The sequence below is a fragment of the Rhinolophus ferrumequinum genome, chromosome 28 (genome assembly GCF_004115265.2).
Source record: "Rhinolophus ferrumequinum isolate MPI-CBG mRhiFer1 chromosome 28, mRhiFer1_v1.p, whole genome shotgun sequence".
Lineage (NCBI taxonomy): Eukaryota > Metazoa > Chordata > Mammalia > Chiroptera > Rhinolophidae > Rhinolophus > Rhinolophus ferrumequinum.
The window spans coordinates 9,055,449-9,082,532 of record NC_046311.1 but is presented as its reverse complement, the minus strand read 5'-3'; positions in this window follow the sequence as shown (position 1 = coordinate 9,082,532).

Below are 27,084 nucleotides of genomic sequence, written 5' to 3'. Positions count from 1 at the left end.
TTAATAAACCTTATTTACAAAAAGAGATAGGGAAGGGTGAGCACTGGATATGCCCCAGAGGCTGTGGTTTACCAATTCCTTGTCTACCCTTATTTCCTATTATATCAATGCTGAATTAATTTCTTGATAAAGGAAGCGATAAATACATTTGAATTAATTCATAAGTGGCTCTTTGAATTCAAATAGAGTATTTCTAAATATTCCATGCATAATTCAATTTATACAAACGTTGACACTGGCTAGCCCAAACTGTACACTCCATCGTTATATTTTTTTCAAATTGCTGTAAGACTTCTTCAGGTAACTTCTTCAAATAGAGAGCAAGCAGTCCATTAGTGATCTGTATACATCTGTGTTTAGAAACATGGTCTCCACGGAGATGTGTGCCTGTACTTACAAAGGAGTACAATGGAGAGTATTTTTTCCCGAAACCTGGCTAATGCCCCATATTCGATTAGCTGCTAGAGCATACTGATTTGTTTTCTAAATCTCTCTCCAGCCTGTCACAATCTTTAGTTCACACTGCGAGATAAAGTTTCATATTATTGAAAGTATCTTCTTTTCTGTTCTGCCTCTAGTCTTACATTTCTACACCATCACGCAAATCATTTCCCAAATGACCGTTCTATAATACACCTCTGACTTCATCACTGCCCTGGTCCAGCAGTCTCGTAAGCCTTTCCTGAACAGTTTCCTTTTTCTCTTGCACGCCTCATCTCTTTCCATGTTATACTGCTCTAACCATAGCAAGTTTCTCATGGTTTCCAATCACCAGTCCTTTCTATTAAGCCCTCACACCACTTTTTCTGGACTACCTGCTCTTCTCCATCCTACTTTCCAATCATGTCATTTTTTTCCATTCATTCATTCATTCTTCCTTTTATCAATATTTATGCAACATATATTTAGTGAGCATATTCCTGGTGCCATGGACACAAAATCTCTCCTGACCCCCTTCCGTCCATCCTAATCATGCTTAGTCTTCCCCCATGTTCCCAATGCGCTCAGTACACACCTCCATTTATCACATTCTATAGTAATTATTTCTTCTGCTTCCATGTTTTATCCATTAGACTCTAAACTCCTGACGGGCGGAAGCAGTGCCTTAATAATGCTTATCTTCCTATCTCCTTGCATTTTCACTTAGTAGGCAACCGATAGAGAATGAATGACGAAATGAGCAAATAAGAGAGTGAGTGAGTAAACTAAGGAACGTCTTCTATACTGACTGATGAACAGAACGCGTGATACTACATGTAACGTTACCCAAATAACAAGTTATTTGGCTGGCAATAGCTGAACACCAGAAAAGTGCGAAAAATGTTGTTGTTCCTCAGACCCTACTTCAGTAAACTGACTTGCACAGAGTTATATTCTCAGCTAGTGAAAATTCAAAAGAAAAAAAAAAGAAAAGGTACATTAGACGCTTTAGACTTCAATTAAGTAACAGCTCCCCCTACCGATAGTGGGATAAGCAGGGACCTCAAAATCGACCCTGATGCTGCATCTCTGAGAGCCAAGTTGGCAAGTCTACAAGGTGACCCAAAGCTCAGGCAGGCTCCTAGACAGAGCATGCCGAAGAGAAGAGGACAAGGGCAGTGGCTACACTAACAAAGCAGCACCATCCTCACCCGAGGACGAAGGCAGCTGTAATTTTACAGCAGAAGAACATTTGCCATTACCCTTCCAACAAGTCTTTAAAAATGCTGATCTGAAAGACTGAAGCAACCCACTTGAGACTCATTTTCAGTATGGCAAAAGTTCTGAAACCCAGACTGCAAAATCTCAGGAAGCAGCTGGGTTCCTAATTAAAACAAATCGTTAATAGATTTAGCAGTCCAAATTTATGCTTTTCAATTAAAAAATGCTATTGCAGTTGGTGTATCTGCGTAAGAGTATATGTGTGTGCATGTGTGTGAGTCTGTGTGTGCGTGTAAAAACAAACACGCCTACATTCTGGGCTCGGGGTATTCCAGAGTTTAAGAGGCAGTTATAAAGGCTGGGTCAAACCCAAAATACAAAGGTTAATTGCTTCAAATTCATAATTGTTTCGGTAACTTCCGTGAGTCTCTATACATGTTTCAGAAAGAGTTGTGTAGGGCCAAAAAGGACTTTCCTATCCCAATTCTTTTAAGGAGACATTTTTTTTTAGAGCTCTCTTGTAAATGTTATCTGTCTGTTGAGACAATATGATTTTCCGAGTCAATGAAAAAGACATTTTGAGGTGGACAGTTTTTCCTGAAGTTCCACTACCAAGTCGGTAGCAAGCACTCTCACGCCAGTGCCCCGTTCGATATGTGTATCCGCAGGACGGTCCTAATTCTGGGCAAATAAGCCAAATTTTGTCAATGAGATGAACGTCCTTTTCTTGCCGATGGGTCATCAGAGAATGCACCAAGCGATAACGTATGATGCTCCCGAGCAGAGCAATTAACTCTGTCCTCACCTGGAGGATGAGTTAATTTGTCTTTATTTCACTCAGCAACTGATCTACTAATGTTACCTGGATGCTCTCAGCCTCTCAGGGCATCAAGTGCTCAGGGAAGAAGACAAGTCCTGGGAACCAGCTTATGGGAAAACATGCTGCCCCGTCTGCCTAACGAAAAGTCACTTTGCCCTATTTACTGCACCAGAGGTGCTCCAAATTATATAATTTGCACCTTTAGAGTCTATTTGTCTTGAACGAAAATAAGTGTTGTTAGGCAACAAGATGATAGAGGATGTCCCAGACCATCTGGAGTATGGGAAAGACTGATAGTTTGGCATCAGGAAGAGGGTAATAGGAATTTCAGATCTGCATATGTGCCTATAATAATTGGAGGCAGGTTAGCTCAACTATCTGGCAACCAGTTTGTTCAACTGTTAAATTCCAAAAGTTTACATCTTAGAAGTTATAAAAGTTTATAAATTCAAAATCTCATGGGTTGTTAGGAGGTTTCAAGATAACTTTATAATGGCTTTTTCGTGCAATTATAAGTATTTGGGGAAGGTGCACTGGAGAGAGACAAATATTCCAAAAGCATGATGTATTCTTCTCTATCTCAATAAGATGGAAGGAAACATGATCTAGTGGACCTGTGACCTGGAGCTAGAACTGGGTTCCAACTCCAGATCAATTATTTAAGAGCTGTGTGACCTGGGGCAATCCATGAAACCTCTTCGAATATCAATGTCTTCAGCAGTACAACAGAGATTTAAAAAGATATCCCTACCTTGGCCAGCATGGTCTGTGGATTAGAGATAATAAATGTGAAGTGGCTGGTGCGCCACGGTTTGTGTGCTCAACAAACAAATTTACTCAAATTCAGCATTATTTGCCGCTCTAATGATGGTGGAGCCGTGGCTGACCTTTCCTGCAATGCCAGAGGCCAGAAGGTATCTTGAACTCTTTGCTCCCATGGAATGTTGGGATCATATGCTTGAAACAGACAAACTCAATTATTCTGTAATGTCGTGGTCTGGAGAGATTCGCTCGCTTCCCAGGGGCGTGTGATGAATGCATCAGAACAGTTTACATATTTAGGGGTACTGCTGGGGTGACAGAGAGAAGAATGCAGCACAAATTCCACAGGGCTTCCACCCATCAATTCTGGAACTCCTTTGGTCTGAGAACAAGCCACAAAACTGACCTGAAAGCCAGGTTGGGGGTGGGGAGAAAGAGAGAGAGAGAGAGCACTGCCGTTCTACTGCTGACTTAGAGGTCACGTGGCCCTGACACATAACTTTTACCGACTTGACTATATCTCACTTCCTGTAAATGCCTGTCCCTCATGCTCACTTTCAAGGACTTGGCCAATCTCCTTTTGTAAATAGAACAATGCTTTATATTTCTCTATTACTCTGGAGTGACTATATCAATAATGCAGGAAACGCATCTGTCCAGCACGATGAGATTATTTTTCTGATTTCGGGTGACAGTTATGGTAATAGTTTGGCCAACAATCTACTCCACCATCAATGACCGCAGATTACAGCTGTTTTTAAAAATCTCAGCCACTTCTGGAAACTTGGAAGATGGATTGCACACTGAGTGAGAGACGGAAAGACGTGCCATAGCTTTTGCAGTAGAAAAATTCTTAACTCTTTGTGCACATAAAAAGCTAAGGGAATATTAAGGAAATCACAGTGTGCTATCTATGGATGCAGTATAAGGAGAACAAGGTGAGAAATGATAATACCAAGACAGCGTTAGGAGAGTGTAACATTGCCAGAGGGTCTACAAGGCAGGCGGGAGAGCCTGAGATGTTTCAGAGACTGCTTTTTATATTGATAAATGTCCCGAGTCACCCAGAAGTTATTGCAAATATTTACAAGGAAGAAAATTGAGGAAGAATATTATCATCGCTTCCTTATTAGTCTTGAGAAACAGAACCACTAGCTAGTCAATAATAATGACCCAGGCCTTGGATTTTCATGTTTGGTTTTTTGTTTTGTTTTTTTTTTTTGTTTTTTTTTTTTTTCAGAAAAATGGTTTGATTCTACTTCTGCAGAGGTGATGAATAGAACTCGATTTTTTTTTTTAATTAGAACGTCTCAAGTCTTAACAAAACATGTGCTTTTCCTAAAAGTTCATAACAGCTCTGAAATAGGCCTTATTTTCGATATGAATTTTTCCCCCTTTGGTGTTTTTTTTCCCTTATTTCCGTTTCATAAGAAGCAGAATGCTGATCTTGCTAGTGGCCTGTGACCCTGGCATTGGGCCAGCCATTGTTACCCAGGGGCCAGGAGTCAGAATGCTGGGTGTGCAAATCTCCCAAGGTGCGAGATTTCTTCCCCTCCGAGTTCCAAGGGGAAGGCGTTCAGAAGAATAGTTTTTCAGGGGAGGCCACTGGACTGTGTGCAGTCCTCATATCCAGGTGAGTTCATTTTTCTTGTGAACTTTTCACCTAGGCCCCAATTAGTATCCTATTAACCTCCTTAAATATGGAATTGCTAAGATCTTAGAATACTCCAAAATGGACTATTAGCCAGCCCATTTCCGGGCTCCGTCAGATGAAAATGCCACCGTAGGTCATACAACAGAATTACCTTGATTAATTTCAGCTCTCTCCCGTGGGGCAGGATGTCATGCAAGTTAAAGGGGATTCAAATGTGATGCATCATTTCAAAAAGTGACAGCTTAAACATGGGATTTTTTTTTTTAAACAACATGTACAATTCCAGGTTGAAAAGGATCTTCCTTTTTAATGGAGCAAACATTCCAAATGCACTAAACTGATCAATTATACAAATGGTGACTTCGCTTGAATATACTTTTTCATGTACCTGTTCTCCAAGGTCTAAGATGGAAAAAGGTTTCTCTTCCCCAGTAACCACTGTGTTAGATCAGAAGCTCTCAGCTTTATGCCCCATTGCCATCCATAGATGCAGGCTGGTTTTAAAACACACTATGAAGATGACATTTCCACGCCAGAGGCCGCTCAGAATGGCATTTGCAAATATAAATGGCTTTGCAAAGGCTAAAAAAAGCAACAAACTTCACATCCTTTCTCATATATTCCTAAAGGCCTGTCTTAGCAAAGTACTTAAAGGGAAACATTGTGTGTTTTAATATCTCATATATTTGGTGTTATTTCTTTACAATAGGCAGGTTTAATTTGTTTTCGTGTATAAAGTAGCTTGAGAGACTTATTAGCAATTGCAAATATTGCAGCACAATATGTCAAACAAATGTAAATTTTGTCATCGATGTAGGCTGACTTAGATTATTTGGTTCTTAAAATATAGATGATAACTAGTTCTCTAAAAAGCTACTTGGTTTTTGTTGAATTATTTTACTTAGAAATGAGAACACCTGTGGATGCAGCATTTATGCTAAGTATCAGGGTTGTGTCTCTTTCGTGTTTTTTTGTTTGTTTTTTTGTTTGTTTGTTTTTTAATTAAAGTTTACTGGGGTGACAATTATTAGAAAAGTTACATAGATTTCAGGTGTACAATTCTGTGATACATCATCTATAAATCCCATCATGTGTTCACCACCCAGAGTCAGTTCTCTTTCTGTCACTATATATTTGATCTTTCGTGTTTATAAGTAAGAGGGGCACATCCTGCTTCTGCAAACACTGGACCTGGCTAAATACTTTCCAGCGCTTTCTAGACAAAAATGAAACTTGGTTTTCTTATTGCAAATATTAAACTTTCCAATCATGTTTCCATGTTCAGGCATTCCTTCCTATGATAACCTGTGGTATGTATTCTTTTTCCTTTTTCTTTCTTTCTTTCTTTTTTTTTTGGCAATTTCTCTAGCATGGTGGAACATCGAATGGGTGGGTCTATGAAGCATCTCTAAACTTCAAAAAGTCCACTTTTCTAAGTCATAACTTTGCAGACACCTGCTTAGCACAGGCTGGGCTGTGACACTGCCAGTACCTTCTGGAGCTTCCATGTTCCTCTCCTTTCTGATCAGCCCACTGATCACATAGACAGCCGTGGTGACTGCTACCTTTTAGACGCGACGGCAGTAAGTAGATAGCTTGCCACCATCAAAGAGATTGAAAGGTGCAGAGGGATATTTATGTCATTGAGCCACACGGAATGTTGGTAAGGATGATGGAGCTTCAGAGCTCCACTTCTCTACTCTCTGAGATGCAATGTCTCTCGGAGATTTGCAGCTGAGAGATTCAGATCTCCAAGAGACGGGTGTCAGGGTGGCCCTACCTGGCACCAGAGAAATTCCACCCTCATATTCTAACAGCAGATCCCTCCACATCCCGGCTCCATCCATCAGCTTACCTCGTTAGCCAATTAGGTAGAAATTCAGGACAGGATGCAGTGGCATCAAAAAACAACGTGGCTCCATGATAGCAGTTAGGAGACTATCATACCCCAAGATTTTTGTGTGTGTTTGTTTTTTCTTTCCTATCTCCATAGGGATATTTCTGTAAGTCCCTCTCACGCATTTATCTGTATTCTCAACACCTTAATCTAGTCACGTAGTTCCCAAGCAAGGTGACCCATATGTTATCTGAGTAAAAAGAAAGGAATTTGAACTCAGAGAGTTAAAAATCACATTGGGCCTTTCTGCCCTACCCCCTTACTTTTTATGGCGGGGATGGTTGGTAATTTCAAAAGAAATGCACCTTAGCCTTTCAGTTAGTTAAAACTGAATGCAATGAAAAGTTCAGCTCTTCGGCTGCACCTTCCCCATTTCGAACTCGCATCATTGTGGACGGTTCCATGGATGACGCCGGATTATAGTGAAAATGCCCCTTCACCGACAGTCCACAAGACCCCATCCCTCTCCCAGTTGAAAGCACAGATTAAGGTTTAGTATAGATCCTTCCCATTTCCCTAGGCATTTCCCCAAATACCCTGTTTCCTGCACTCTGAGAAGGAGCTTGCCCTTTTCTCTGGACAATACATCTCACACATCTCTCCACTTTCAGGTGCATGACTCCTTTCGTGCTGAATACTTAGCTTGCTTTCCAGTTTTCACTCTTTCATCAATGATGAAATGGACATCCCTATTCAGGTAGCGATGAATATATGCGTACGTTTCTGCACGTAAGGTTCCTACAAGCCGGGCACTTTTTAAGGCCCAAATTGGCCTCCTCTTTTCTGCCTCGTGCACTATGCCTGGGGGGTACTGATCATAGAAGTGGGACCTTCCGACATTTACATCCCTTCTTGCATAAGCACCCTCCGCGTACCTCTTGACTTGAGGTGGGAACTGGAACTGTACCCGTGCCAGAAAGCCACGACGTGTACTAGGTGGGTGCAAAAGTAAATGCAGTTCAAAGGGTGAAAAACAATAGCGAGAAACACAATTACTTATGCACCCACCTACTATTTGCAATCATCCGGCAGGACCAAGCTGTGCTTGTGAGGTGGGCATTAGCTGTGGTTGTCAAATACCAGCACAGCCCTACTCCCTCCACCTGCCTCCAGACCGCGATAAAAGACTCTTGAGTGTGCGGTTTAACTTTGCGTGTTTCTGTTTGTACTCATTTCTCCACGCCTTTGGCACAAGCCCTGCTTTTAGGTCAGTCCTGCAGGAGGTCTCTCCTGGGTGACTGTTAACAGCCAACTCATTAGTGTCCTCACCCTCCAGCTCCCATTTGCCACCACACGGCCGCCCAGGGATGTGCCAAATGCCATCTGCCCATTTCAGCATGGCCCGAACGCCTGAGTATGGCTCACAACTTTCTTCGTGAGCCTGCACATCACCGCCTTGCCCCATGCTAGCCCAAATCCCTCATTGTTTTCAGATGGCACCCCAGCGGCTCAGCCTGTTCCCTCTGCCTGGATACTGACCCTTCAAAACCTCACAGAAGCAACCATTCCATCCTTACAGAAGACTTGCCCTGATTCCTCTCCCTGCCCTGGGAGGTTATATGTCTCTTTCCCTTTTTTCCCCTCAACCCCTTACTCTGCACAAGTTCTGACACGACACCACACTCAAATACAGTCTAGGGACATTTGCTTGAGTTTCCTTTCCTACTGGTCCGTGGACCCAAACATAGAGTCTACGAGGCATTCCTTGATTCAGTGCTGCGATTGTGACCTCGTAGATGGGAAATGAATGGTTGCTGAATCAAACAGTGCTGAGGAAAGGGTATCACACACACATATTCCCTGTTGGCCAGATCCAGAGGTGGGCAGGTGTGAATATCTGCATCCCCCATGCTATACACTGTGAACTAGCTCTCTCCCTCTCTCTCCCTGTCCCTCCCTCTCTCTCTCTCTCTCCCTGTCTCTCTCTCTCTCACCATCACAGTTTCTTCCTTGTTTTCAGTGAATATGACACATCAATGAAAAAATCTGACTCTCCTGGGCCTAGTGGGAAATCTTAGATTGTTTTACTCAGCTGCTTCTCCAGGCTTGTGCATACATATTTTGCGGGGCTACTCAATGCCCCTCCCTTGCAGACAGAGTATCAGAACTGACTTCTCCCAGGTTAGGACTGCCTCACCTTACTGTAACCACATTAAGAGAGATGAATTTTCCAAAATGAGGCTAGCCAGTGAACTGTGGTGCCAGAGTAATCCCATTACTTTCAGAGGTGTCAAGTCTGTTATACTCACTCAAGTGTAGCAATGCTGTATTTTAAAAGGGAAAGGGTATGGGAGTAGCTAGTGAGAGGTGTTTTTTTGTTTTGTTTTGTTTTGTTTTGTTTTGTTCCTTCTTTCAAGACAGAACTCCCGATCTTGGAAACCTTGTGTATCAACAGGCAATGCCTTAGGGAGCTCATTAAAATCATTAAAACAACCCCAAAGTATGTATGAAAATAGGTCCAGAAAGTTGATGCCAGTTACATTCAGGTACCTCCTGCCTGGGATGAAGTTAAAATCAGCACGGGCCTCCGTTTCAAGGCAAAAGAATCCCCCAATTTTGATCATTTCTATGTTAGCTCTGATCCGATGATGTTCATTCTTTTTAGGGTCAGGATTCATGAGAAAGTATAAAAGAGAAAATTAGCAAAAGTGAGGAAGAATAATCCACTGGAAGAACTTTTCCTAAAAAGAAGACTGAGAACCCTTATATGGTGCATACGCATCACTCAAATCCATGTAACTCTACATTTCGCTATTTAAAAAGTTGACCTTAGGGATGGATTAAATACTTGCACAGAGTGACACATGTCCTGCTGCAATGTTTGGGCACTTAAGACGTATTTCTCAAAGTGAAAGCGTTGGTCCAATTGTGGACTATGAAGTTCTTCTGGAGGGTCCTAGAACTGACCCCGCAATTTGAAATTCATTGTGCACTGGTAATACGCAAATGACATCAAATTCCACTGTTAGCTATTAAATGAGTTATGAAAAAGTACTAACGCAGGATATTGATAAACTAAAATTAGCATGCTAAGAGAGTTTACTCTGGACCTGAAGCCGGTATGGTGCCAGGAAGTCTGGCTGCTCCAAAAAGCTTAGCAGTGCTGTGAAGCTCCTATGGTTTAGGTACATAAGCAGATGGTGGGAATTCCCACGGTTTCCAGGAAGTAAGCTTTGTTGTCAGGACATCATTAGGGTCTTAGTGAGTTGTCCTTGGTTTTTAATTGCTACTGAGTTCATATTAATATTTTACTTTTGTTGATTGTTAGGTTGTTGCATTTGATCTTTTTCTCTTTACTCTCTTTTCAACCAGAAGAATTCTATCCTACCTTTTTGGTTTTTTAATGACGTTGACTTTTTAAAGCCTGTAGGCCAGTTGGTTATAGATTATGCTTCATTTTAGATGTATCTTATTGCTTTCTCAAGGTGTTATTTATCTTTTATTCATATCCCCTGTGTTTCTTTTAATTAAGAAATAGATAGAGAGGATGAACTAGATTTATGTTAAACTTTTTTGGCAAGGTAATTCCATAGGTGATGTGTATTTCATTAGGCATCGTGTCAAGTGGTCCTTTGACTGGTAAATATTTCAGTGTGATAACTACTGGGTACTTCCACTGTAAAAGTCCATGTTTCCTTTTACAATTAACAAGTAGTCTCTGGGGTTATGGTATTTGTTTTCAATTGTGGTGTGCAACAAATTATCACAAACATTGTATCATAAACCAACACAAATCACTGTCTAAAGTTCTTGTAGGTTAGAAGTCCAATCTGAGTGGATTTATTCCAACACTTCCATTTCACAGGCTAACACTGGTGAACACCCAGGTGAAAAAGACTGATCCAATCAGAGTGCCACGTGGAGTTTTTGGAATCCTAAGTACTCTTCTAAGGCTATTTCTCACTACAATACAACTTCTGATGGGGCAAGCACAGATAGCTGAAGTCTACAATAACATAGAGCCCAAGAAAAATGGGCACCATCACTTTTCATTTAAAGCCTTGAGCAATGAATCCAATAATCCAAAATGCTGTCACCATCTTCCTCCCATTCTCCATTCAGCAGTAAGCATTTGACAGCTTTCTACTGAGTGCAGTGAGGCCTCCTGATGGAATACCTACTTATCACATGTGAAGAACTTAAGTACATTGAGCCGTTAGAAAGCACAGCACCAACCCAAACGAAAGCTTAGCGGCTACATGTCAAAAATAGAGTCAAGCCAGGGAAATGTTCCCAAGAGCGTGCCTCGGAAGTGCTAACCTGTGATGATTTGGAAAGAAACACATTTGTGCACTCCCGTGGAATGTGTACATAATGTTATCTGCCGGTGCATTGGTAGGTCTCTTTCCTAAGTACCTAAGGGGAAGTTTCCAACCACTCAGCCTCACTCACCAGTGTCCCAAGAGCGAGTATTAGCAGTGCAGTGACAGCGTGTGGCTCGCTAAGAGGGTGTCTTATACCCCCCGAATAGTACCAAAGTAGTTAGTGGGGAGTAGAATCAAGATTTTGACATCTGTTGTGATACTGCACTTTACTCTTACCACTATGCGTTAACAACGAATATCGGGGCAAACTTTACTGTGAGATTAAAACCCATGGAATTAGTTTGGGATTATTCTACCCAGGAGGTGATTCTCCTTTGGAAGGCTTTCCCACCATGGTGAAAAGTCTGGGTTCCGACAGGGCTTCCTCTGTTTGTGTTTTTCCTGTAACCAATTATCTCCTTTTCCCCTGCATTTTTCATCTTAAAAAAGAAAAAATGAGGAACGAGGTGGGCAGGTTCACCGTGGTTGCTATCTAAATGTGCTGTTGGTTGTTTTCTTTTAATTTTTTAATTAAATTTATTGGGGTGACATTGGTTTCTAAAATTATATTGGTTTCAAGTGTACAAGTCAGTAATACATCATCGATATACTGCCTTGGGTGCTCACCACCTAAAGTCAAATTTCCTTCCATCACCATATATTTGACCCCCTTTACCCTCTTCTACCTCCCCCGCTCCCCTTTACTCTCTGATAAGCACTAAACTATTGTCTGGGTCTAGGAGTTTATAGTTGATTTGTTGTTTCGTGGATGGATCTTGAGGTTATCACGCTAAGCGAAATAAGTCAGACCCATCAGTCGAGAACCATATGATTTCACTCATATATGGGATATAAAACTGAAAGCAACAAACAAGACAAACAAACAACCAAAAACCCATTGACACTGCCTTTTTTTATGGTAGTATCCGCTGATGCACTTTTTAAATGTTTAAAAGCGCATGACAGGGTCCTGGGCGTAGGATCAAATGATAAAAAGGTCTTAGACTGAGAAGATATTCTGAGGGGTCACTGAACAATCTCCAAGGTTGTAATACTGAGTGCGCTCTCTGCCCGTGCCCTTCCCTTCCCTCATTCTGGGCCTTCCCCTGACTATTAACAACCGAGGTGGGTCCCTGGTGGTTGGTGGTTCAAATCAGAGGCCTTTGAGGTTCCACTTGGCTCTTTCCTGCTATCCATGCAGATATGCGCCTTAGGTACTTTACTCAGAATATGACCATAGTAAGCAAGCCTGAGTAGCAGCTCATTCGGGCCATGGTCACATTTTCCAAGAACTAGGAGACAAGCAAAGATGAGACTAGCTTTGATTCCTTGATTGACTGTTTTTTTGGTAGTTTGCTTTGTTTTGTTTTTTATGTTTGTTTTTTTTTTTTTTTTTTTTTTGTTTTTTTTTTTTTTTTTGTTTTTCTAATTAGCTTCTTCATAAGGAATAAACCAAACAATTTCCATGTCATTTTGGGTTTGGGAAGCTCCACTAGCCCAAGTTCTCAAGAAGCCAAGCGTCAAAAGGCGATGAGTCTCATTCGCTCTTATTGAACAGGAGCCATGACCAATCACTTCACAGAACATAATAATACGAATAAATAAAGCAGGAGTGCTTTTGTACGATAGAAGAGGTGATTACCATCAGAGACCCCAACGAACAGGACTCATAACCAATCACTTCGTAGAATAGAATGCCAGCATGTAACACAAGGGTTGCCTCCTGTATAATCAGCAAAGGTTGTCACCATCACACACCCTTAGAATTCTAAGGGGCCTAGAGAGCTTCAAAGATGAATACCTGGAGTTCAGAGAAGTGATAGAACATTCCTGGGCTCCAAAGAGAATTTTGGAAATGTCTACCAAATTTAGAACATTGAAACATTTAGATCTGGATAAAAATAAAAAATAAAAAAAACAATTTAGTTAAATTTCAGTTTAGATTTCTGACTCAAAATTAATGAACTTCTTCCTTATTGCCTATTTTGGGTGTCTTCTAATATATAAAAGTACCTATATATAATATACGCATTATTATAAGAAGAAAATCAATAATACCTATAATAATTCTATTCTCCTACTTGATTCATTAATATATTTGTGTAACAAATATTCATATCGCTTTCACCTTGTACCAGGCACTGTCCGATGTGTTTTACAAAAATGGGCTCATATAATCCTCACAACAACTTGATGTGTTGGATACTTATTATTGTCCCTATTTTAGACGTGAGGAAGGCTGAGTTAGGGGGAGATTATACAACCTGCCCAAGTTCACGGAGCTTATAATTGTTTTCCTTTTTTTTTCCAAACGAGTTTTGTCAAAATTTGATACAGAGAAAAATTCCTCAATTCCTTCTTTTCACCTAATCCAATCTATCAACATAATTTCTCCTGTCAGCTGCCTCCCTCTAGGGCTGGGGGAGAAGGTAGCACTTCCTATCAGGCTACCTTCATTCTGCTGGATGGATCGTTTCCAAATGCTTATGTTGAATGTATAGCCTTGATGCCTCATTATAAATATGCTCATGAGTTTTTCAGGTTTTCTAAGAAACAAACGAGATAGGAGACTCATAGTTGCAGAATAGCTGAAAAAAAACAAACAAATGTGATGTGGCAAGGAGAGGAAAATAAAACGGAGGAGTTAATTATCTCAGAGAGAGTGCAACTTCAAAGAATGGCTCATTCCCCTCTCTTTCTGACTCATAAGTTTTATGGAGTTCCTGGGCGCAAAAACCCACTGGCTTTTTATTCTGGAGGCCTCAACGCTCTATCATCAAGTTAACCAAACCATGGAGAGTGTAAAACTCTGGTCTCAGATTTGGCACACACACATTCATACGCCCACACACCTTTAAATGTAGCATTTAGTCAATTTGGTTATTTCTACGCAAAAACAAATCTCTGGGCCACTCAGTATGGAAGAGCTATTGAAGAACCAGAATTTATCTCCATAATAATAATAATGATCAGAATGGCAATAAAATTGCCAATTTATCGACTGCTTGCTGTGTTCCAAACACTGTGCTTTGCAGTTACAGAGATCACTTCATTTAATCACTACCATAATTGTATACCAAATATACAGATTGCTTAACTAATGAGGAAATCAAAGCTCAGAGTGAAATGAACTTTCGCCAGTGACACGACTAATAAGCTGTGTTCAGTTCTCTTGGTCACTAGGCTTCTATTTGCTCTCAAGGCCTTCAGACATTAGTTAAGTTTGATAAAGTGTGAACCTCAGAGGGGTTATAAACGCGTGTTATCTGAGGACTTCACTTTAAGAATCGCTAGATCATCATTTGTTTGTACTCCACTGGATATTCTCTGATTCTTACCTTCATCTTTAAAAATGATCACTCACCAGAATCTACAAATCTACAGAGGAAAGAAACCACATTCTCGTGCTCTCCCAGTGTCTGCCTGACGCACTGTGTATGTTCAGCTCATTCTAGTCACGGGCCAGATTTTGAAGGCGGCAGTAAAAACTAGTTGAATGTTGAATTGGGAAAAGAATGTAAAATCGTTTCTCTCTGAAATATTTTGTGCTTCACACCCTGGCTTGCCTAAGTCATTAGTTGTTATAAACTGTAGGATGATGCAAAAAAAAAAAAAAAAAGGATGCGATGATTATAAAATAACTATTCCCCTGGTGATTAGAGATACTTGGCGATCTGTTGCTCCTTCTGCTCCCCGAGGGGAACGATTATATGTCTCTGATGGTGTTGGAAACATACTGAGACAACTCACACAGCCCTTTCCAAACTGGAACCGCTCGGAGAGAAGGTTAATCTACGTGGCTTTCTAGCTGATCACCCTGGCATCTGCCTGCGAGCATGGCACCCAGCACTTTGGTTGGAATAGGTGAGGAAATTCGTGAAAATACACCAGCTCACTCAGACATAGACAGGTCTGCAAGGCACAGACCACAGAAGTCCCAGTGGGAGCTCTTAGGAAGATCAAAACGTGTCCTTTATTTTGTATTCCACTGGGAGCTGATTTCAAGAGGCAACAGGAAGACAACAGAGTGGTATCCAGTATATTTGGCAGGGTTTATTGCCAATTGAAATTAATGAAATGCTTTGATATCCTGTTATTCACACCAACACCGGCATAAGTGACATTTACTAAGCACGAACCTTACCTGCCACTCGGTTGGCGTTACCATGTACAGAAGAACCCCGGTGAGTTATGTTTTTAGGCTGAACCATGTTTACCCCCTTACCTAAATCACTAAGAATATCCTGTCTCCAGAGCTACAGCTCTTAATAAAGCTAAGCGTTAGCCATCATCCCCTTCCAGGAGAGCTTAAGCAGAAATGTGTTGGGACTTCAAGAGGGATGGGGCTGAAACGAACAGCCCTGGACTGTGCTCATTCTCTCTGGCTCAGACTTTGGAAAGATGCCACCTTCCTACTTACTACTTACTACTGATGAAAGCACGGTGCTTTCATCGGGACCCACGCCCTGTCACTGATGTTTATAATCCACAAAGAGGGACAGGATGTCAGTACCTTCCCCCGATACAACTTCCAAATAAAGGTGGCTTTCACTTGGAACCAAACCCTGAGACTATCCAGAACTACTCAGGGCCATCGCTTCTTGTTCCTATTTTTCATCTGGAGAGCTTGGCAGGTCTCTGACATTACGGCAAACATCTTCCTACTAGGACACTGCCAACTTCAGCTTTAATTCCATCAGTAAACAACTTTGACCGTGTTGGGAAAATTCCATTAATCATTCATGTTCTGGGAAGAATGATCCACAAAGGAGCTGTCAGCATCAGGCAGCAACTTTCCATTTGTTTGGTAATTAAGAACTCCAGGCCACGTAATGGTGCCAGGATGCAAACTCGGTCCCGGGTTGGAGCCACCAGAATGAGCGGAAAAGAATTCACTTGTACTTAAACCCCTCGCATCTGATGAGCTGACGGATCTTTCCCACTCCTGTTAAGTGAAAAGCAGGCATATTGCTTCCGGATGAAATGACGCTCTTTGAAAAAGCCTGTCTTTCTTTCAAGAAGAGAACGACTCTTCAGGACACATTTTAAAACCGGTTTCTGTTCTCTGTGTTCATTATACAAATACACAAACGCACGTTTTCCCTAAATCAAACTTTTACATCACTCCAATACAATGAATTGCACTTTGATTTAAAATCTGAAGGAGCTTTTATTTTCATCTGCAGGAATCCTAGCATTTAGCAGAACAGAAACCCAGAAAAACGTTTGCATTAGAATCTTCCATGCAACAGGTTTTTGGTTTTCTTTTCCCCCCTCTTTTAAATCCGAGTTGTGCGTTACTACATCTCTTTTGAAGTACCAGGGGCCATGTGATATTTAAAATTTACGAGGGCTGCATCCAGGGCATTAGGAGAGATTGTGAAATTGATCCACTGGTAGACCAGATTCCTAATGGGTCCCTAATGCTGGTTTACGTCATCAGAAAAGTACAAGCACAATGTCACACTTAGGAATCCAGATGGCATTCAAATGGCCCAGTTGTCATCATTTGCAACTCTCCTCTTTCTTCTTCCTACCATCAAAATGTCTATTTGAAATGTCTAACTGATGGGAGAGTCCAGCCAGGTGTAACTCTCAAACTGATGGCAATAAAAAAAGAGACATTCTCACTGACCCTTTCTACGCTCTTCTCTGTGGGTGATTTGGTCTTTGAATGGGGTACTCTTAACCTACTCCCACTGAGAAAAAAGTGCCGCAGCAGAATCGCAGGACTTCTTTTAACAAATTTGTTTCAACTTTAAGCTTCTATATATTTGGGTTTTAATTGGGGCCTCTGGCCTCTCTTTAAGGAAAGTATTTTCATCGGTAGGTGAAGATGAAATATAAACTCTAATTGATGCTTGAACTGGGCACTGCTGTAAAAACTGTACAAGAATAAGGAAATTATCGTTCCTTAATATTTCTTTCTTTCTTATAGTTATGAAGTCGCCTGCCTTGCTTTTAATACTCTTTCTCAGATACTTCTTTCCAATGTTTTGCTAATTTTATGAGCCTTGACAATAAGAAAACATCCTGAAAGAGTCATTAGAAATAACTATTTTTTCCCCTCAGTGGTCTCTTCTCCAGTTAAAAAGATCTGTTACATGTGATATTAATCAATTATGTCCAAAACAAATTTAATACAAAGCATAACAGAAGAAGATAATATTGCCCTATGCTCTTATCTCCCTTTCCACACAAAAGGTATTTATATGAACGTTTGCTATTCCATTATACAGTTGAAATATTTTAAAGCATTTTTCTGTTTTCTTAAACACACAGGCTGCCTTGACTATGTATGTTTAAATTTCCATTTTGCCTTTAGAGACCAAAAAAAAAGGTCACCCAAATAACAAATTGTTGCATTTATGTGTCTCCAGTATCACATTTGTGATTTCTTTTTAGAATGAAATAAAGCAGTTGTGTGATATTTTAGCTGCAGGGGAAATTTTCACATGATTAACTCACACAAATTGATGATTTGTGTCTGTACATTTTGGGAGCTGTATGAGATGGTTAGAAATAGTAATGTTATTAAGTTAAAAACATTGTGACTCAATTTTCCCCCTGCCTTTCTACAGAGAGAAGGCTGGGGGCTGCAGGAGAACAAGAAATGGATGAACGAGACAAGACGCCATGACGACCGGTCCTTGTGTGGCTCCTGCAGCACTGCCACAAACAAAAAGCTTGGCTTTGCATTCCACTTCAGCTTCCTGGACCCTGGCCACCAAAGTGTCAGACTCTCACCTTTCAGTCTCAGATCACGACTTCCTATCTTTTCAGCTCTTTCTCAGTCCATATGTCACACTCTACTTTCTTCTCAACGTCACCACGACTTTTAGTGCCTGATTCCTTCCCTGTTTCTATCAGAACATTTCTGGCACCTCTTCTCTCTGGGCTCGACCTTGAACCCTGTGGATAATTTCCTTGAAATGATCCCTCATCGAACCAGAGTCATGAACTGCCTCACACCCTCCACCTTATGCGTCAGCTGGGGCTGGGACCAGTACAGTCACACAGGGCCACACGATCAGAAAGTGGCCCCCAACTTGAGGCTGATTTTTCTCCGGTCGCCATCTTGAAATTACTAATAATTTTTACCTTTGCATTAGTGTTTTATAGCTAAAATCTAATGGGACCGTGAAGTATGTGTCCGGGGGTTGGAGCCTCTGCTCCTGGACCCCCTGCTGCCAACCCCTCACCTCCCAGGGACAAGCTCCTACCTGCCTGTTCTCACTCACTGCCCAACAACCACTGTGGCCCTCCACCCCTGGTGGGACCTGGATGGGGGATGGGCACATGCTCCCTGTACCTTGAGTATGGGGTGGGACTCTGGGGGCCTGGGAGGATTCCCACAGGTATCCTGGACCCAGAGAGAGCACCACAACCTCAAACAACCAATAAAAAAATACGATAACAGGTCAATAGAGAGACCATGGAAGAAAAGGCTTATTTCCTGCTTTTCGAACGCGGGGTTCCATATTTTCATTTCGCCCCAGGTTCCTGCAAATGAGGCAGCCAGCCCTGGCCTCAGCTTTCCAGCAGAAGGCGTGCGTTTGGTTGAATCACGTCATCTTTATACTGAGCCTTCCTGGCTGCCGCTCTTTGCAGGAAATGGATCGCACACTACAGTCTCCAACTGCAGCCACGTTTGTTAGCTCTCTTCCACGTTGCCCCGAGTGAGTTTTAAAATGATGCCACCCTCTTCAAGAGCCCAATCCATCTCCAATGGCCCCTTTCTCGGCCGCACATCCTATTTCATGAAGAATACTAACGCCGTGAAGAGCGAGTGATTGCAATTACCTGACGTTCCCCAAGGTGTAGTCATTTCTATACCCATTTTTTTCTGCTTCCCTTTTCTCTACACATTGCCGGCAGCCCCCCTTGACCTAGACATGGATTCCTCTAGGTTCTCCCCTCCCTCTCCTCTCCTTCCGTGTCTGCATTTCTGCACCACCCATTTCCTCGCCAACCACTACGGTCCCACTCCTCAGGCAGAGCTGGCCCCTGAGTTCTCCTGGTACAACAAGGGGTCACCTTTCAATTTTTATCTTTCCTGTACTATTTCTCTTACGCTCTGTTATTGTCATTGGCTGAATTGGGTCCACCTCAAAAATAAGTTAGCGTTCTCATCCCAGAACCTGGGAATGGGGCCTTGCTTTGAAATAGGGTCTTTGCAGATGTCATCAAGTCAAGATGAGGTCATAATGGGTTCGGATGGGCCCTGATCCAATGACTACTGTCCTTATTAGACGAGGAAACTCTGGACACAGACACACGAGGAGAAGACCGTATAAAGACAGAGGCAGAGAACAGAGCGATGCAGCTACAAGCCAAGGATTGTAGGCGACCACCGGAAGCTAAGAAGAGGCATGGACGATTCTTCCTCTAAAACCTTCAGAGAGAGAACAGTCATGCCATCACCTTGATTTCAGACTTCCAGCCTCCAGAACTCTCACAGAATGTCTGTTGTTTTAAGTCACCCAGTTTGTGGTACTTTGCTGTAGCAGCCTTAGGAAACTGATATAATTTCTCACACCTTACCATTTTCGACCTCTTTGGCTTCTGGGTTACTCTTCATTCCCTCTGTGCTTCTCTGATCATTTTTCTTAATCCCCTCTTCTTGCCCCTTTGAAGCAATGCTTCCCTAGGGTTCTTGATTAGGTGTTGTCTCTCTCTCTCTCTCTCTCTCTCTCTCTCTCTCTCTCTCCCTCCCTCCCTCCCGCCTCCCTGCCCACCCCACTCTCTTCTCTCTCCATTCTCTTCTGAGTTCATCCATGCCCATCTCAACCTTTAGTGCCCATCTTAGTCTTGCGTGTCTCTCAAGACTCAGGTGGCCCCCTATTAGCCAGTTTCTCATATCCTCACAGTCCTCTGAAGCTCGTGACATCCTGAGCAGAGAGCTCCCAGCGTGACCATTTTAAAACGGTCCGTGATCTACTCATGCACATCTCTCTCTTAACTCTAAGAGGGTGTGGGAGGCAGAATTCTAAGATGCCCACCAAGCTTCCTGGCCCATCCTGTACACCCCTTGTGTGACTGCCTCCCCTTCGGGGGGGTGCAACCCAGCGAGGGCCCCCCAGCCCTGGATGAGGATGGCGGCTTTGTGAGACCCTGAGTGGAGGGCCCAGCTGATCCGCGCCTGAACGGACGACCTACAGGTCTGTGAGATAATAAGTCTGTGCTGTTTGAGCTCCTACCTTTGTGGTGATTTATTACCCAGCAACGGAAAACTAACACACAGGAGAAGGTCTTCATGATAGGAACTGAGCCTCTTTTGTGTTTTTGTTGTTTTCCTTTTTGTACCCTACTTTTTCTTCACAATTCACGACACCTAATAAGTGTTCAGTGCTTATTTGTTTGTCCGTTTTTGGACTCATTAACTTATTCCAGGAAAGTACTACTGATTTCACATTTTTAAATGCCATTCTAAATACCATGATGATTATTATTATATTCTGTTTTAAAACTTTACCGCAAGAGGTCAAAGGGAGGTATTCTTCTCTTCCTGTCCCATCACACTTCACTCTCTAAACCCACCCCTGCACATGGATAAGGTTTCTTTTCCACATTCCCCTACACCTTTTAGGATGAAGGTTATGCTCTCTTATCAGAAAAACTGATTGTAGCTTCCAGAAGCTAACATCTCAGGAAATTGTTATTCATAAAGTGCTTTGAAATCTTCAGCACAACAGGATACGAAGAGTAAAGTGTCTGCTGATGTACACATATTGAAAACATATGGCTACGACATAAACGTACATATCTCAGACCCACAAATAATGCACAAGGCAGCATTTAATTTCCTGGTGGAAAGGCTTTCCATTATTTTCTTTCTCAAACTCCCAGTTCCGTCAAAGTAAAGAATAAACACAATTTTCTTAGACAAGCGAAATAACGAGAGCCAAAGCCATTATTCTAGACCATTTAGAGTCCCAGTGTAGATAAATGTATAAACTTATAGGACCTTTGGAATAATGGTTGACAGTGGTTAACAATTGATGTTTCTGACTGTTAGAAAAGTACTCAGTATAATAAAAGACCAAGCTGATGGCAGACTTGAACAGTAAATCTGGTCCCCTCAAAAATTTTTTAAAGATTTTTTTTAAAATTTTAGTAAAATACACATAACAAAATTTCCATTTTAACCAATTTTAAGTCTACAGTTCAATAGCGTTAAATGTGTCAATCTCCAGAACATTTTTAACCTGCAAAACTGAAACTCTATAACCGCTAATAACTCCCCATTCCACCCTCCCTCCAGCCCCTGGCAACCACCACTCTCTTTTCTATTCCTGTGAATTTGACTATATTCTAGGTGCCTTGTATAAGCAGAATCCTACAGTATAATGTCCTAAATTTCATCTCTGTTGTAGCATGTGTCAGCAAATGTTTGGTAGCATCTGTCAGATAATTCTGGATATTTAGATCTAAAATGTGCCCCAAATTATGAAAATATTTCTCACTGAAAGTTCCTCTTCTCACACTATCAGATGCCATGTCTAATCTCTCCTGACATTCAAAGCTGGAATAGTAAGTGGCTGCATTGGATTCTTAATCCTCTCTCAGTTTTACTCAGCTCTGAAAAATATTTCTTCACCTGTGGTGCCAAATTTGAAAATCATTTCTTTCAATATCTCTGACAACATGTCTTCAGTTATTTTTTTCCCCTCAGAAGTGAAAAATGTTAGCTGCCCTTAAGAAATCCTAATATTTCATTTCTATTTTTAAAATGAAAAATTATGATATTAGTACCAATAATGAATTGGTACTAATTCCAAATAATGAATTCAGCCAATTCCAAATAATGAATAACTAAGATGTGTCACTTAGACATATCACTTATAACCATTCAAAGTGTGTGGTTTCCTTTTCTGGCTTGATCAGTGCAATAAAAAAAGCATTTTTTACATAATTCCTCAATTAAGAAAAGCAAGTCAAAATTTTCAATTTGCACAGGTAGAGTATTTGTTTGCTTTGGAAAATGAGCCCTTACTAAACATGTCTTCCTTTAGGATACAGAAGAGGCTTTCGGTAGCCTCTATATTGTCATAGGACAATTTTCTGGAGCGCCTCTAACACTGAGTCCAGACTGGGGTACAACTGTTGTTAGTCAACTGTTTCCTATTGTTCTCGCACAACCGACATTATTCTCACCTCAAGGGCCTTTATCAGCTGCCACTTAGAGGGTGACCTGTCGTCCTGCTTCCAACGTGACTTACCTAATCTTATTTCACTTTGTACAAAATGATCAATAATTAATTAAAAACTCACATCTTCTGGAGCAGGGATTTTCAATGATAAACACAATTCCATCCCACTCCTTCCTCTCTCATACGTGTACCATGGATAACAGGATATTAAAATGGGTTTCTTTTTGTCCCCATTTCTGCTCAGTCCCATCTTCCCTCCACCACAGCAGCATCCAACAAATCTACATTCCAAAAAGCAAAGAGACAGCAGGCGATCTTTTCAGGATTTGCAAAGGATGTATATAAAAACTAGTCTTGCCACCCTCTCCTATTGTCCACCTCCAGAGTATAAAAGCCAAGTCTAGGAAATCAGCTAACGGTGTTAGAAATTGGAGAATCTCTTTGAAGAAATTCTTAAAATTCTATCGCCTTTTTCCTTACTCCTTTTCCTAAAGGAATGAGTGTGCTTCTCCCTTGTCTCAACCCTGGTGAGAGAGTCTTCAAAGAGATCACTTGGAAAGTTTGAGGTGTGACTCTTAGAATTTTGGAGAAGGCACAGGGCACAGTGGACTAGATCCAAAAATACGAGGCTGTGGAGAGTATAAATCAAGTGAACAATCCAAAGAGAAAAATCTGTGATGACTGGCTAAAGGCGAAAAGGGGAGAATGGTCCAAGTTAGGAGCCAAACACACTTACACTCATGAAAATCAAGGATGAGTGCGAGTTTCTCATAGACTAAATCAGGGCCAGGTGAGAGAGAGAGAGCCAGCCTGGGGACTCGAGGAAGAACTGCTGGAAGGAAGTAGTGTGGGGCCAATTATCATCCAGAGCCAAATGGTGAAATGCTTCAACTTAATAAATGTCATTTACAAAATATCTACAGCTAACATTATACTTAGTTATAAAAGACTGAATGTTTTCTCCCTAAGATCAGGAACAAGATAAGCATGTCCCCTTTTCATCACACCTACACAACATAGTGTCAGAAGTTCTAGCCAGTTCTGTAAGGCAGGAAAAGGATATAAGAGGCACACAGATTGGAAATGAAACATAAAACTATCCCTCTTTGCAGACAGCACGGTTGTATGTGTAGAAAATCCTAAGGAATCTACCAAAAATATAAACACTAACCTATAACTATTGTTCATTCAGCAGGGTCACAGGACACAAGATAATGATATGAAAACCTATTATATTTGTATATACTAGCAATGAACATGTAGACTCCAAAATGAAAAGCATTACATCCTTCAAAACATATCATAAATGAAATATGTACGAAACAAAACATCAATGCTGAAAACTGCCAATGCTGATGAGAGAAATTCATAAAAATCTTAACAAATGGAGAGGCATACCATGTTTATGAATTAAAAAATTCAACATGGTAAAAACTACAGCCCTCCCAAATTTGATAAATAGGTTTAACATAATTAAAATAAAAATCCCAGCAAGATTTCTTTTTATAGTCAAAGACAAGCTTATTCTAAAATTTGTATGGAAATCAAAAGAACTATAATAGTGAAAACAATTTCAAGAAAGACGGAAGTGGGAGGAATCAATTTACCCGATTTCAAGGCATATTATAGAGCTATGGAAATTGATGGAAGGAAAGACATATGGATAAATCCAGTGAGCTGGAGCTCAATGGATGTCTGCTGGTCTGATGATAATTTAGGAGAAAGCTGAGCGTTTATTTGAGAACTTAAATTAGGATTAACACACTGAAAGTTTCATAAGCTCAAAGCCAATTTGAAAAGGCTTCCATTGACAAAGATGTAACAATTTGAGCATCGGTAACGATAATAAATGTAATGCATTGAAAACCAACAAATATTATTAAAATAGTTCACATTGATATGAAAAACAAGATAATTTGTCACCTCAAGATAATATTAGGAGCATATTGGTTGTCATAAAAAATGATAATTAAGAAGAAAAAATCAAGCATTTATCCTGCCTTTCTACATGAACAGCCCCATTACATGACCAAAGAGGAAAAGCATCTCTTTCTAAAAGTATTCCAGATAATGCATTTAAAAAAAAAAAAAAAGAATTGAAAGAATTAGAATGGCTTCCATATTGTAATCCCCCAATGAATCAATGAATTTAGGCATTGAGTATCAATGACGGATAACTTCACAAAAAGACTAGCTAACACTACATGCCTTCGTTGAAAGAACTGAGTTCCACTTTTATTCTTGTCAGAGGGATCAAACCTGAGTCTCATCAAACCTCAGTGTTCTCTGCCAATTTTTAGGAAATATAGAGGACATGGGAGCATGAAAAACTGCACTCAGTACGCAATCGGTAAAATCCAGACTGTGGGCCACTCTATAAGCCTTCACTAGTCATAGCGAAAGAATAGGAAAGGAATGGAGAAAAAAACCTACAGACTAAAATAAATTTAAGAGACATTAATTTGCAAAGGGATTACACGACAGTATCCAGGGATGATACAACGGAAGAAACACAAAGAAATGATGATGGTCAGTTAGAAGGGGTGGTGTTGTGATGTGTGGGAAGAGAGCTGGGATTGGGAATGGACACACACGGGGTGCTGGTGGAGCAAACAAAGTTCAAGGTCTTGATCAGGGTGGTGATTAACACAAGGCGGCTGACCTCATAATAGTTTATTAAGCTACAGGTTTGTTTCTGGGGTTCTCTCTGTGTTGCATGTGTTGCTGTTGTTGCTATGAAATACAGAAGGAGATGATGTCATAATCCCAGAGGTTATACAGCAGAGGGGAACTCGTCATAACGTCATGGCTGCAACCCAGATTGTTTGGGACGCTGGGCACGTCAATTAATCGCTTTAAACCCTCCATTTCTTTATCTGCACAGTGAAGGTAACTGGCAGGACTGCAACGGTGACTGCATGAGATAAATGACTTCAAATACCTGGCATGGTGTTTGGCAGTGGAGAAGGGGTTATTGAACAATAACTGTAACTATCAACTCCATGGTGCAAAACTTAAGGGCAGGGTGGAGACTCTGGATTCATAAGAAAGCAAATGAGAGAAAATGAGAATCAGGGGAAAAGGAAAGTTGAGCAGGAGAGTGAAGGATCGATGATAAAAAGGAACAGGAAATAAATTCTAAGAGCAGAATGAGGGAAAGGACCATGACGCCTGGAGTGTTGGAATATGGTGTCATGCATGATGATACATTATAGGATTTTCTTTAGAACACTCATGGGAGTGTTGCGGAAGGATGGATCTTGAATGTGCCCAAGAGAGACTTTGTCTACATAACCATGTCACTTGCAGTTGACCCTCGTCCATATTCCTCCGGTCCCCTAGGCTGCACAGGTGGCAGTGACAAAGTAAAGCCACCAGATCTGCTATTTTCCAAGTGAAGAGGATGCTGCCATGGGCTCTTGCTGAATTTAATCTCTGCCCTTCTCTAGACAAACGCAGGGCTCTGGTCAGCGCTATTATTTTTCTGTTTGGGATGACTACCCTTCAATTAGTTGAACTAATTATGCATGTAAGTATAAAAAAGCATGCATTTCAGGACTGGTGGAGGGATTCCCCACTTCCCTCACTGTTATGAATTTTAGTTATCATAAGTTAATATTCCGTTAGTCTGCGGCATTTTTCCGTCCATTTCTGAAAAACTGAGGTTTAATAACTTCTGCGATTATCATAGAATCAGATATGTATCTACACTTCCCAGAAGCAAAACCTAGGTAAAGTTTAGGCTTCCTTTAAACACTTTTTAGCTTGTAGATTACTCTAGAAAGATCATTAAATTATGTGTTTCAGAGCCCTCTCGCAGAAGCCCTGTTCTCAAGGTCAAATAAGCCATTTGCTCTAGTTGAACATGGGTGGCTATGGAGATGAACAGATTTGACGTATTTAAATAAAACATTCTAATCGCATGTTCTGGTCTTGGAGGCCTCAGGCATCATACGTTGTATTTGTTAGACACCGTGGCTTAATTACTCTCATAAATGAATTATACCAATTTCAATTTAAAACCATAAGTGTTACAGTTGAACCAGGGTCAAATTAAACTTTCTGTCAATTATGTAGATTACTTAAGCAATTATGTAAATTGTTAATAAATTCTTAAGTGATGTGGAGTTTTTCTTGAAAAAATATCTGTTTTATGCTATTGGGCTCAAAGACTTGGAGAGTGTGGGGACTCAGGAATAATGAAAACTGAGCTCTAAATATCCGTCTTAAGAATTTTCCTCGGTGCCCATTCCTCATTTTGACAAATTTAGGCCTTCTGATCACTCGTGGCCAGAAAGCAGAATCTGTTTCCTACTCAAGAATTCCTTCATTTTGTATTGTGAAGACGCACAGTCTTTATACAAGATGGCGTTGGAGTTCCCAGGGTCGGGGTGGGGAGGGAATGGTGGTGGTAATACAAAGCAGATCTACTTTTCACCAGTTTTATCATTGTTCTCAGATTCTTTGCAGACAATGTAGCCCCTTTTTGCCTGTTCCTGGGGCATAGCTTACCCACCGCCCACTAGCCCTCCATATGAGATTAAACCGTGGGAATCTGCTGAGCCAGGAGGAGAGCGGGTCGGAGAAGCACCACAGATTCTGTCACAGTCAGTGTTCATGACAATTTTCATGAATCTGATTTGATTTTCTTTCACATCGTGGACCTCACACCTTAACTCTCAGGGCTACCTTAAGCCAAAGTGATGCATCCAAATAGGCAAACAAACAAGCAAGCAAACAAACAGATAGAAAAGCCAAGTCTGTGAAATTATTTTTGGTTTCTAGGGTATAGCGGTAAATAATCAATCTGAAGCCTTCACTGAGTATGTTCACTCTTCTCTTTCAAATGCTTT